General features: G+C 49.5%; 1 protein-coding gene across 20 annotated transcripts in view; it reads right to left on the reverse strand.

The window, feature by feature from the left end:
* The window catches only part of MEGF11 (multiple EGF like domains 11), a 391832-nt gene extending 379929 nt beyond the window's left edge, over positions 1-11903 (reverse strand). For 16 of the 20 annotated variants that reach the window (XR_011258066.1, XM_069595447.1, XM_069595455.1 and 13 more), the window contains exon 1: positions 11624-11835. The gene's annotated coding sequence lies outside the window, so the exon portion shown is untranslated. Of the gene's footprint in view, positions 1-11623 lie in introns of all 20 variants that reach the window. The other 4 variants (XM_069595453.1, XM_069595451.1, XM_069595464.1 and 1 more) reach the window with 2 other exon arrangements.
* Between the last annotated feature and the right edge of the window lie 484 nt (positions 11904-12387).

Raw genomic sequence — 12387 nt, forward strand, 5'->3', positions numbered from 1 at the left:
ACAGTCCCAGAGTCAGGATTCAGCCACCAACCCTGGCCTCTGGCTTGCCTACCTGAGATATATCTATGTCCTCTTGGTAGCCTCAGAGGTTCAAAAGGGATGTCAGCTTAGAGCTTATTATATTTTATAATACCTTAAGATATAATAAGGCTGTGATTTCAGAGCAAGCTAGAACAGTTGCAAAATGCCACACTGATGGTTTTGAGTGTATTTTAGGGCCTTGAGCTCTCTTCCCAAATTAATATTCATAGGGACAGGCCTGCCATTTATTTGCATATGTAGATTGTTGCTCATTCACTGCAGGATAAAAAAGTTTTGGGGTGTTTTTATTTATTGTAGTTATTTTAAGCTTGGATGATAAACCAATCAAGTCAGGCAGGGGAAGGGCAGCTTCCAAGGGCAGGAGAGGGTTTTAAATAATTTTTGATCCAAGGAAAGGCATATCCCAGATACACAGCGGTGAGTCATCCTGACCCTGACCAATGAGCAGAATCAATTCCAGGACGGCTCTTTCAAGGTCATCCCATTCAGCCCCGACCTCAGAAAGCTTGGCCATCCCACATGGCCCCCCAACAGGCCCTTGGGAAACCAACCCCACCATTATTACTCAAGGTCACAGTTGAGAGGCAGGCACAGGTATGAGGTATGACTTTGGACAAGTCACTTGAGCCCCCGTCTCTGAGGATGGTGACCTTTTTTGCAAAGTTGTTGTAAAATACACACTAGAGAGTAATAGAAATGAATGGTGGTGATGGTCGCATAACATTATGTAGTATTTAATACCAGTGAAACGTACACTTCAAAATGGTTACGGTAGCAAATTTTATAGTATATGTATTTTGTCATAATAAAAATAAATTTTTTTAAAAAGGACAAACTTGAAAATAAATGCACCAAAAAAGTGCTTGTTAAAGTGTGAAGCCCTAATCAAGGTAGCAGTTGTTAAGATATCTTCTCTCCTGAGGTCACTGGTATCCACTCCTCCCAAGTGCCGCCAGGGAAGGCACCATCTCCTGCTACTGCCATCCACTGGAGGATCTGAGAACCATTATCCATCCCGTCTTTATTGCCTTCACTCCTCTTTTCTGCACCAAATAACACCCTGACTACTCCCAGAAAGCTGTGAATCTACTGAGAGAGTCTAGTGTTTCTCAAGTTACTCCAGAGTCCTTGTATTCTGATCACTCAAAGCACCTTGAACCCTGGTGAGGGTCTGTAGGGAGGGGGCAGTGAAGCCTGTTAGCAAATTCAGGGACTCTGAGTCCACAGACCTGCATGGAGTCCAGATGACCCCAATGTCCAATGGGACCTTGACTGCTCAATCTCTCTGAGCCTCAAGTTTCTCACCTGTGCGATGGGGCTAACACTATTCTACCTACCCCTCGAGACAGTGCTACATAACAAAAGTACCAAACATTTCTATTAAAGGATTGCAGAGCCATCAGCCTCACTTCTAGCATTAACTCTTTCAAACCACTGGGGGCGCTGTTTCGGAGCGCTCAACATTTGTTTCTCAAGCCAGAGTTCCTTAGGCACCAAAGCACCACACTAGCGTTGTGATTTCATTTCAGTGCCCAAGCAGCCACACTCAGTCTGAAGACCCAGCTTTGGGTCAGTGTCTGTTGTTGCACTAGAATTAAAGCTCCTTTCATTGTCATGCGCTAACGTGAAAAAAAAAAGTGGTCACCTAACACACAAATGCTTTTGTGCCAAGTTCTGGCCAGATGATCCCTCAGCATGCTGTAAGAACAAACATTCCAGCTAAGAAGAGTACTGGAGAGTTGAGTCACCACAGGGCATGTGCTGGAGCAAGCGACCCAAACCGTGATCATGTCACAAGGGCTGATTTAGTCTTCGCACTATAACAGCATCTACCATGTTAAATGAATATCGTTAATCTGAATGTTAATGGCTTTGTAGTTTGCATTTTAATTTATAAACTCGTTTGAGCACTAAGATTATGTATGAGTTATAAGCCGAAGCTGTTTCTGTCTAATTTTTTGTTTATATAGATTTAAATATTATTATATTAATAATTTATGACAATATTAGAGGTCTGTGGGAAGCATTTTCTCCCTTTAAAATGGAACCATCTGTACATTTCTCAAGTTTTAAAACCATTGGCCTAAAAATTAATGCAGAGAGCAACCTGGGGAGTAGATAGAGTCCCTAAAAATCAGGGTTATTGTTCATTTTCTTCTACAATGGATGGGAAGAGGGGCGACTGCAGTAGGTAAAGGTTAAGGTCACTCATCGGTCAGTCTCCACACTCAGGATCCCGACCTTGGATGTCAGGGAAGTCTCAGGAATCTTAGGTAAATTCCTTCCTCTTTCACTCTTGAAGCATATTATTCTACTCTGACTGAACAAGAAAGGCTAATAAGTGACTTTCTCTGCACCCCGGTTCCTCTTTCCCTTGCCCCGAGCAGAGCCCAACTTTTATCCAAGTCCTGAAGAAAGGAAGATTCCTACGCCTGCTGCAAGCAGAGGCTCCAGCTCAAAGTGTCTCAAGGAGATTCAAAATAGAAGTTTTCCTGTCTATTGTGAAGGGACAATGAATGTGGTATGAAGAAGGTTCCACCCACAGATCTCTGCAGAGCCTGCCCTTTCCCACTTCTGCCACCAGCATCTCCGATAGGTAGACACAGAGGCCAGCTCAGGACTGGCTCCTGGGGAGAAGGATTAAACCAGTTTTGAGGAGGTAGTTTGTTAGAAAGGTGAGACCTACACAGACAGAGCCCCAGTGAAGGTGAACCAGGCGGCAGGTAATTTAGAGCTACGTTGTGCAGCAGCGAGGTGGGAGTTACAGCAACTCAGGAAAGAGGTAGATAATGAGAGAGAGCAGAGATGGAAGTCCCTAGAAGGTGGGGTGCCAAAGCTGAGGTGTGAAGACTGAGTGGGACCTGGCTGAGTGGACGGATGTGGTCATTTCAGCCAGCGGTCACAGCTGTGAGAAGGTGACAGTGTTTCTGAGGCATTGAAGAGGCTAGAGATGGGCAGCCCCCACCTCCTCCCAAGTTCCCCTCCTTCTCTCCACTGCCACCTTCCTGCTTGTCCTTGGACTTACCAAAGGCATTCTCACCCCAGGGCCTTTGCACTTCCTCTTCCCTCTGCATTGTAGGTGCCCTTTACCCCCAGATAGCCACATGGCTTCCTTCCTCTCAGTCTCTGCTCAGATGTCACCGTTAGAGAGGCCTTCCCTGACCACGCTACATCCCATCACCATCTATGCCCTTTGCCTTGCTATTTTTCTTCATTGCAACCAGCACAAAGTATATAGTATGTTCACTTTTTTACCACCTGTCTCCCCCACTTCAGCGCACACTCTGAAGGCAAGGGCTTTGGTTTGTTCCCTGCTATACAGAGCATGTGATCAATGATCAGTGTCTTCAGAATGAATGAATGAAAGGAAAGAAGAATGCTATAAAGGGTGGGAGAACGCCACTCATAGCTCCGGCAGGTAGCAGAGAGCTCCTTCCTATTAGTAAGTCAGCAGTGTTTTCCTTCCACAGGTAAGACGCTGGGGACACAGAATAGGAGTGTACCAGGTGAGGGTGGATGGGTACACAGGGTCAGATGGGGGTAAAGGGAGGGCTTGGGGTTCAGAAGAGCTGGCTCAGATCCAGCTTGATCCCACTGGCAGAACATCTTTTTTTTTTTTTTTTTTCGCTCTTAAAGGAATCTCAGGATCAGGCTTGAGCGTGGCAGGAAAGATAGTCAAGGTATCAATAAGAAGATGAGGGATCACGACTTCCTTAGTGGTCCAATGGTTAAGCATCCACCTTCCAATGCAGGGGACATGGGTTTGATCCCTGATTGCAGAACTAAGATCCCATACACCATGGGGCAACTAAGCCCGCAAGCCACAACTAGAGAGCCCGCGTGCTGAAACTAAGACTCTATGCAGCCAAATAAATAAATTAAATATCTCTCTTCAAAAAAGTGAGAGGTCAAAACAAGCCACATCATAACAGGGGGTGGAAGGTCTTCAGGAAAGAGCCATGGTAAACATCACAGTTTTAAAAGTCCCCCAGCACGCCAGAGACGGCCTGAGTCTCATCACAGATGAGAGATGGAAGGAGGCAGGGGGACAGAGCAAATGGGGAAAAGAGACTGGGATAACAGGGCACCCACAGGTCAGGAGAACATCCAGAAGATGCATGAGATGGAGCGCAGAGGAGAGAACTTGACTTTGCCCTCCCTTTGCCTCCCGCTGCTGAGTAAGCCTGGAAGCCGCTTAACCTCTCCCAGCCTCCACTTCCTCATCTGTAAAATGACAACCATAATCCCAACCTCAAGGGTGTTCACAAGACTGAGTTCCAACAGCTCCTAAAAATCACCTAAACTAGTGCCTGGCATACAACAGGCAGGCTTTCATCAAAGTGAGTCTTTTCTCCAAATTGAGGTTAAGGAAAAAAAGGTGAGGATGAACTGACTTTTCAGGTAAATAATCTTATTCCCCTTATTCCTGATTTATTAATTCAATAAATATTCACTGAAGTGCCCTGTACTTGCAGATTTCAACTGGATACAAAGAAGGATTCGCTTCACCCCATCTCAGACCTTGATGGCCTTACATCCAATTGGGAAGATGAGGAACATTGCAATAAAATGCTGAACAATGACCCCAGAGTATGAACAATGACCCCAGAGTGCATTGTTAAGTACCAAATTTGTGCTGTCAGCAATAACTGCTACAGAAATTCAGGGGAAGGAGAGACTGGAGCTTCGCGATCACTGTGGGCTCTGGTGGTCTGGGATGGTCTAATGAGGATGCAGCTCTAACCCTGGCCTTGAAGGAAAGGGTGGTTTGACTTAAACACAGAAAAAGGCAGAACTCGAAGCAGAGTCAGACGTGATAGTGAGCCACCCCACCAGGAGAAAGGATGCAGGCAAGTTGTGGAGGCTTACAGGGGTCTGTTGGGGAGTTTGGGCTGCATCCAGTGAGTACTATGGGGGAAAATGTAAGATAATGAGTGGATAAAAATGACTTTTGGGGATGACCTGAAGGGGGGAGATATGAGAAGCTGCGAAATAGCACCTCAAGGAATATAATGTGTCTGTAGCACGGATTCTAGGCTCATCACCACCTCTGTACTCGGATTAGTGACCATTCTATTTCCCGAACACCACAGAATGCTCCTGTAGGAGATCTGATGCTCCTCCTACCATGGTTGGCCTGCAAGTCCCAATTGTTGATTTATTCTCTGGTCGTTTGTCCCCACGACCCCAAGGCACTGTGGCTTGGGGCTGGGAGATCAGAGTAGGAGGCTACCGCCATCACCCAGCATGAGACAGAAAGAACCTGCACAAAGGGAACGTCTCATGCCAGAAAGGAGGACTTATATTCAAGAAACATAATGAAGAGAAAAGAAAGTCGGTGCTTTAATATTTGAAATAGAGGGAGGCAGGCATCAGAAGTGTTGCTAAGGTTTTGAGCCCAAGCATCTGGGAAGATGGTGCTGCCAACAACAAGAATGAAGAATCCAGAAGGGCAGATGGCTTGAGAGATGGGAAGACATTAGATTCCACTTTAAGCGTATAGACTTGATGGTAGCAGCCAGATATCCTAATAATAATAGTATCTAATCAGCAACCAGAATGTCTGAGAGGTGGAGACTGATGGGCCGTTCAAAGGAGTGGAAACCAGGAACTGAAGACTGGCAAGGAGGTCACGGTGACTGCCTCCCAGAGCTGCAGACCATATTTGGACTGTCAAAGACAGAAAAGAGATAAGAACCCAACTTGGCTTAAGCTCCCATTTCCCCACCGAGAAAAGAAAAGCAAGAGGCAGTACAGTAAGCTGGGCAGAAGCTCATGACCCAGCCGTACTAAGATGCTGGAGTTCCAGTATGCCCTATGAACCACCTCCTCCGGGAGGCCTTTCTAACTTCCGTGGCCCCCACTGATGTTACACTCCTCATCCCATGGTTGGCCTGCAAGTCGCAGTTATTGATTTACTCTCTCGTTCTGTTCTCTGATTATTTGATCGTCTACATGGTCTAGACCTTACAAGTCTGCTGCACTAGATTATAGTTCTTGGACATCAGAGATCAAATAACTTTCCACTTCTTACATACTAATCAAGTGCAATTATTGAGTTAAATCATATCTAGTTTCCCAATAAATTCCCATTACACAGATGAATAAACTGAGACTCAAAGAAGTAAAATACTTTGCTCAGAGTCACAGGGCTACGAAGAAGTACAGAAAAGTAAAACCCAAGTCTTAAATGCTATAGCAGGTATTGTTGGTTGCTCCTTTTTTTTTTCCAAAAGCATTCTAAATTTTTTCATCTCTGAGACTCAACAAATCAAGATTATTCTAAACCAATTAAGGTAGTCTCCTTCCCTTGCTTGTGGCTGGCTTATGCATGGACATGTGACTCACAATTCAGCCAGTGAGACTTGAGGGAAAGTCTACTGAGCCTTCTGGTAAAGGTTCCCCTCCTGCCTTTTCTGCCTCTGCACATAATCGTAAGGGTGTAATACCTGGATTTGTCACAGCCAACTTGTGACCTTGAGACCAAGAAACGATGAAAAGAATTTGTATCTTTGATGATGTATTGAACCACTGAAAGAACTAGGCTTAGGGCAGACGGCCCACATCTGTTGTAGTAGGAGATGCTAAGCCATAATTGTTTCAGCCAGTTGAATCCAGGTTTTGGGCTGCTGTCTATGGGGTCGCACAGAGTCGGACACGACTTAAGTGACTTAGCAGCAGCAGCAGCAGCAGCAGCACCCCTGACTGATACCCACACCAGTCAAGGGCTTTTATCACTACGGTACCTGAGCCAAGCATCATGAGAGATACATAACAAGTAAAATCCTATTCCTTGCCCTTGTTGTGCCTTTCCCAAGATTGGACCTTCAATACGTATTCGATCTATATTTGATTAATTGATTCTCCCTTTGCTCATCAGTTATCTTTCTTCCCTTTACTCAGCTTCACTGATTATCTTTAAGTTTCAGCTTCACATTTGCACTGTGGTCTCAACATTTCTACCAGGTCCTTCCCCATCACCTCCCCCCAACCTCTAAGGATCAAGCCAAAAGCAACGGATTCACACTTCGCCCACAGAGACCATCACCGAAAGTCCGCATTCCTAAATATTTGTTCTTTGAAATGTCTTTCTCAATTAGATCTCACCCAAATGTTTGAGAGTCAGGCTGAATTCCAACTTCCTGCTCCAGAACAGACATGTTGAGCCTGCATAATTACTGCAGCCAGCTTTATTTGCTATAAAAACATGGATTTTTTTTTTTTTTGCTCCTTCTCAACTGTAAAATAATCAATAAATAGAATCCAGATGAAAAATGCTAGCATTTAGGAGAACAACTCTTTTATGACTCTTTTCTTTTGGGTCTAATTAACACATTGGGGATAAAATGTGTTGTTATACTTACCCAACCAGCTAAGGTGAAACAAACTCTCCTGCTGAGTTACAGCTTCACATCACAGACACAGGTAAAACAGACAGTTTCAAAACATTGTGAAATATTCCACAAACATCTGTAAACCTGTGAGGTGGACTTCCTCCAATGCCTCTCTGTTCAACTATTCAACTTTTTCTTTGTCCCCTATGAACGCATTACATAGATGCTGTCAAATGAAACACAGATAGTCCCATTAGCAGGAGAAGCAATCTCTCTGACTTTCTTTTAAATGAAGAAGACATGCCTCTTTGGACAATGACCACTGGGGCCATGAAAGTTTCATGAGGGGCTCTTGGAGTGGATGACATCTTTTCAATTATATCAGTGCTAAAATAAACCCCCACAGAGCCACAGGGCATCAAGCCTACATCCCAGCACAGGACACCTATTTATTCCCTGATTATATTGGATATATTCTCTCCGTATGTGTACTGATGAAGATAAAATATTCTCTTAATTCTATGGCCTCCTGGTGGGTAAGGGGGAGGGGATCATCCCTAGGCAAATTCTTGGAGTTCCTAGAGCTAAATCAGGAACCCAGGCTCCCTCACTGCATCATCTCAGGAAAATCACTCACTTTCCCTTGTTCTCACATAGCAGTTCTTTCATTGTGGTCCTGGGGCCAAGAGCATCCACATCACCTGGGAACTTGTTAAAAATTCAAATTACTGGGCCCACTCTGGACCTGCCCAATCAAAAATTCTGGGGGTGGAGCACAGCAATCTGTGTTCAAGCAAGCATGCTGCATTGAAGTCTGAGAAGCACTGGTCTACAAAACAGGAAGGAAAGAGCATTATTCTAAATTGAATCAGGGATAACGGATACCTGGACTTTTCAGGGCCTGGGATCCTCTCTGCAGAACTGTCTCAAACTGCAGAGTAGGGCTCCATTTACCCATCTGTACAATGGGGCTACAGTGTTCACCAAGAAGCTGTGGGTGCTAGAATTTAAGAAGTACGCGGTTACCTGGCACCAGTCTCTATGGATACCTAGCAAGATCATGGTTGCCAGTACTCAACAGCTCCCTCCCACCACACTCTGACTGGCAGAAGCTCTGCAGAGCAGTCCTCCAATGCCACATCTAAGGTCATCAATGCAGCTGCCTCTGGGTTACCCTTGGCAACCAGGAGCCAGAGTCATGGTAGCCCACAGAATTTTGAAATGCCATAGCCAGTAGCCTCAAGCCTTTTTACCTCAGAGCCTTGAACCACGAGACAGGAGGCTCAGGATTATTCTGTTCTATTGTCCCATTTCAGCAGTTCCTCAGACATCGCTTATATTTGCCTCCACTCTACATCTAGACTTTAAGCCTGAGAATTGACACCTAGAATGCCAGCCTTGTGAGGTATGGGACTCTGCCTGACTGGTTTCTGGCTGTCTGCCCAGTGCCTGGCACAAAGTTAAGAGCTCAAGAACTGTTTATTGACTAAATTTTCCTAGCACGGTAAATGCCCTGTCCATAGTAAGTCCAATCACAAGACCCAAACCTCAAGTACCTAAAAGTTATGTTTGGAAAGGGGCAGGGAAACTATTTCAAACCCCAGGGAACAAGGAGAAAAGGGAAAAGGAGAAGCAAGTGCCTGAATATTTCCCAGCTGAAGGCAGAACCCTTGGCGCTATGGGCACTCAGCCAATTGCTCACCTTGGATCTGGAACTGGAAGACCTCTGGGCCAGGGTTTTTGCCGAGGGGTCCGGATGCCTCTTGTTTTTGCGTACTAGAATCCTCGTGCAGTGCAGGAGAGGTGGGAGCTGAAGGCATTGACCACAGGTTCTGGGCATGAGTTCTAAGCAGTGGGTCTTCTAACTGCCCTCCTGTTTCTCACTCAAAGGCCAATTCTCACTGGTCCTGACTCTGCTGTCTTTTGACCGAACACTTAGGAGGTTTTCTACCCTCTCAGGACTCCAGCCTTGTGCCCATGCCGGGGTGATCGTACTCCCTCAATTAGAAATCTACCCAAGGCTCAATTCCAAACCCTCCTTTCTCCAAGGACCACCCTAGCCCCTCCCCCTCCAAACAGTGATTTCACCTGGGAAGCCTGTACTCCCTCCCTTGGCTACGAAATAGTGACTATTCTTTCCCTATAGACTGCACGTTTGGGGACTGGGCAGAGTCTTAAGAGCTCCCTTTACCCCCAGACTTCAGTGCTGGCACAGGATAGATACTGGACCAACTGTCACCTAAGTGATTTGTCGTGGGAGGTGATCGAAGCACAGCACCTAACAAGACACCAGCCCTCTGCCTCTAGCCTCACACACAGCCAGTCCCGCAGCCTGCAGAGGGCTGACAGTGGCCTGGCTGGGAACACTGGCCCTGCGCTGAGAAAGTGGTAAGGAGAGCACAGAGTAATGCGGGGCGGGGTGGGGCGGGCGGGGAATCCCTGAATGAGAAGTCCAGAGACCTGGTTTACCGGTCCCTTACACCCTTAGCTAGCCATAAGCGAATCCTTCCAACTTCTCTGGGCCCTCGTTTGCAGATCTGTGAATTGGGAGGAAGAGGTGGAGACTGCAGTCGTGGATCTTGAATTTCTAGCGGCTTAAAAAACGTGTGAGCAACACAGAGAGCAGTATGCACACTAGGGGAAACCCGCCAAAGGAGCTGAGGATGGGGTGCTCTTAGACGGTGGATTCGACGCCCTCGGGGACCCCGCCCAACTGGCAGGGGACAAGGGCCAAGGGACCCTCTCCAAAAGCCCCCAGCTGTCGGTCCCACTAAACAGGCTCTAAACCCTTCAAAAGAACCTCGCCAACAGCAAGCACTCCCAACAAAGAGGGCTGCGAAGCCGGGGTCCCGCTAGCTCCGCGGAAGCCGCACTGTGTCGAGTCCAGCCTGCCGGACTGGACTCGGAACCAGAGGACTCGCGCCCCGGGCAGCTCCGAAAGCCGACCCACGCAAGGCTGCGCTCGCCGCCACCTGGCCGGAGCATTAACCCCTGCTTTCCCGGCAGAGCGCAGAAGGGGCGCTGATGTTCGGGCATGAGTACCCTGGCCAGAGCGAGCTGAGATGGCCCGGAGCCCAAACCACCCGAAGGCCTCCTCCAACCTGCCCGAGGCCTCGTTCTTTGCAGTGCCGGGGGGATGGAGCGGAGGCAGTTCGAAATATTTTTCTAAAGAACACGACTACATGAGAGGGAGTCAGACCAGCCTCGCATCGCGGGCTAGCGGGGACGGATCCCGAGAAGCGGCTACCCTAGGATGGAACTCGGGAGTCCAGGTGGGGAGAAAGAGCCGGGGCTTGAAGAACCGTCAAGCCAAGGCTCCGCGCTCCCAGGTTCCAGCCAAGGGGGCGGCTCCGTCCCACACATGAATGTTTGACTCCCGAGAGGAACGGTTTTGCATATTTTTCGTGTATTTTTTCAAGCAAATCAGGAAAATAAACGAAGTGCAGGGGGGAAGCGTCTGCGTCTGCTGCTCCAAGAGGCCACAACCACCAACCATCCCCAGCACCACCCCCCAAGGCTAGACGGCAAGTTGGGAACTTCAGCACCGCGCTCCAGGCGCGCACTGTCCGTGATTCGCTTCTCTGAACTTCGGGATCTGGGGTCACGGCCGCGGGCAGTAGAGACCTCCGGGGAATCCACCCGGACTTCCCCTGGTCGGGCGTCCGGGAGTTCCGCGAAGAGAGTCGGGACTCCGGGACGAGAAAGGAAGGAGATAGACGTTCGGTTTCGCGCCTCCGAAAAGCATAAGTGCGCGTGGCACCAGCCTGGGCTCGGCTACATGCAGCTAGGGGCAAGGCTAGCCACCGTGGGGGATCTGACCGCGCCTCGCAGGTTCTGCGCGCGGACGTCGGCGCGCCCGGAGCCGCTCGGAGGTGGGAGTCCCCAGACTTAGAGGCGGGCAGGCGCCCTCCCCGGGACAACCGCGCCGCGCCGCTACGCTCGGGTCTTCCCCGGCCGCCGGTGCTGCGTCCCGACTGCGGACAGAGAGCCCGCGCCTGCCCGCGCCGGGGCGCCCCACGTCCTGCCCGGACCCCTGGCATTCTATCCACACTCACCTCCTCCCGCACCGAACTCAGCTTCCGCAGCCCGGACCCCGGCTGAGCACCGGGGATCCACGGGGCCAGTGGAAAGTTAGTCGAGGGGTTGCACAGCCCCCCTCCCCGGGATCAGAACCCCCCACCCTCGGCCCCGTGTGCCCCCAGCGCTCCACGGCTCCGCGTCCTCGCCGTCCCCGCCTAGCCATCTACCTGCTTCGCGGCCCGCCCGGGGCTCAGCCGGCCAGTTGGGGTCCTGTCCTCCGGAGCCCGAGCCGCGCCGGAGCGCCGGGCCAGGAGCCGGAGCTGCTGGCAGTCCAGAGCCGGCGGGCGAGCTGCGGGAACGGCGAGCGAGAGAGCGAACCGGCGGGCGGCTGGAGCCGCGGCTGCTGCTGCCGCCACCGAGCCAGCCCCCACCCGCTCCGTCCCTCGGTCCCTCCTCCCTCCTTCCCTGCCAGCCTCCCTCCTCCCTGCTCGCGGCTCCCTCCCTCCGTTCCCTACCCCTCCACCCCCACCTCCTGCCTCTTTTTTTTTTTCCTTCTCCCTCATCGTTCCTTTCCGACCCTGCGCTCTCGATCTCGCTCGCTTGTTCTTTTTCCTCTTTCCGTCTCTCTCTCCAGCTTTCCTTTGGTTTCCCTTTTCTCCGATTCAACCTTTCCTGACCTCTCTTCTCACCTAACGCCAACAACCCCCCACATACACAGCTTTCCGTTCTTTCACTCTTTTCTCTCCGTTTCCTCTTCTGTCTCTCTCTAACCCCTTTCTACCTCTTTTCACTATTTTTTTCCTCCTTTTAACCTTTTCCCATCTTTACCCTCCTCTCTCCTCCCTAAGAGTGGCCTGCCAGGCGTCTCAGTCTTTCAGCTCAGGTCGGGGAATCCCACCCCCGGGAGTGGGGAAGCCCCCGGGGGTCGTGCTGTTAACAGACTGAGGAAGGAGAGAGAGGGACGAGCCAGGGCCGGAGACGAGGGCTTAAG

Source organism: Ovis canadensis, chromosome 7 (assembly GCF_042477335.2).
Source record: "Ovis canadensis isolate MfBH-ARS-UI-01 breed Bighorn chromosome 7, ARS-UI_OviCan_v2, whole genome shotgun sequence".
Taxonomy (NCBI): Eukaryota; Metazoa; Chordata; class Mammalia; order Artiodactyla; family Bovidae; genus Ovis; species Ovis canadensis.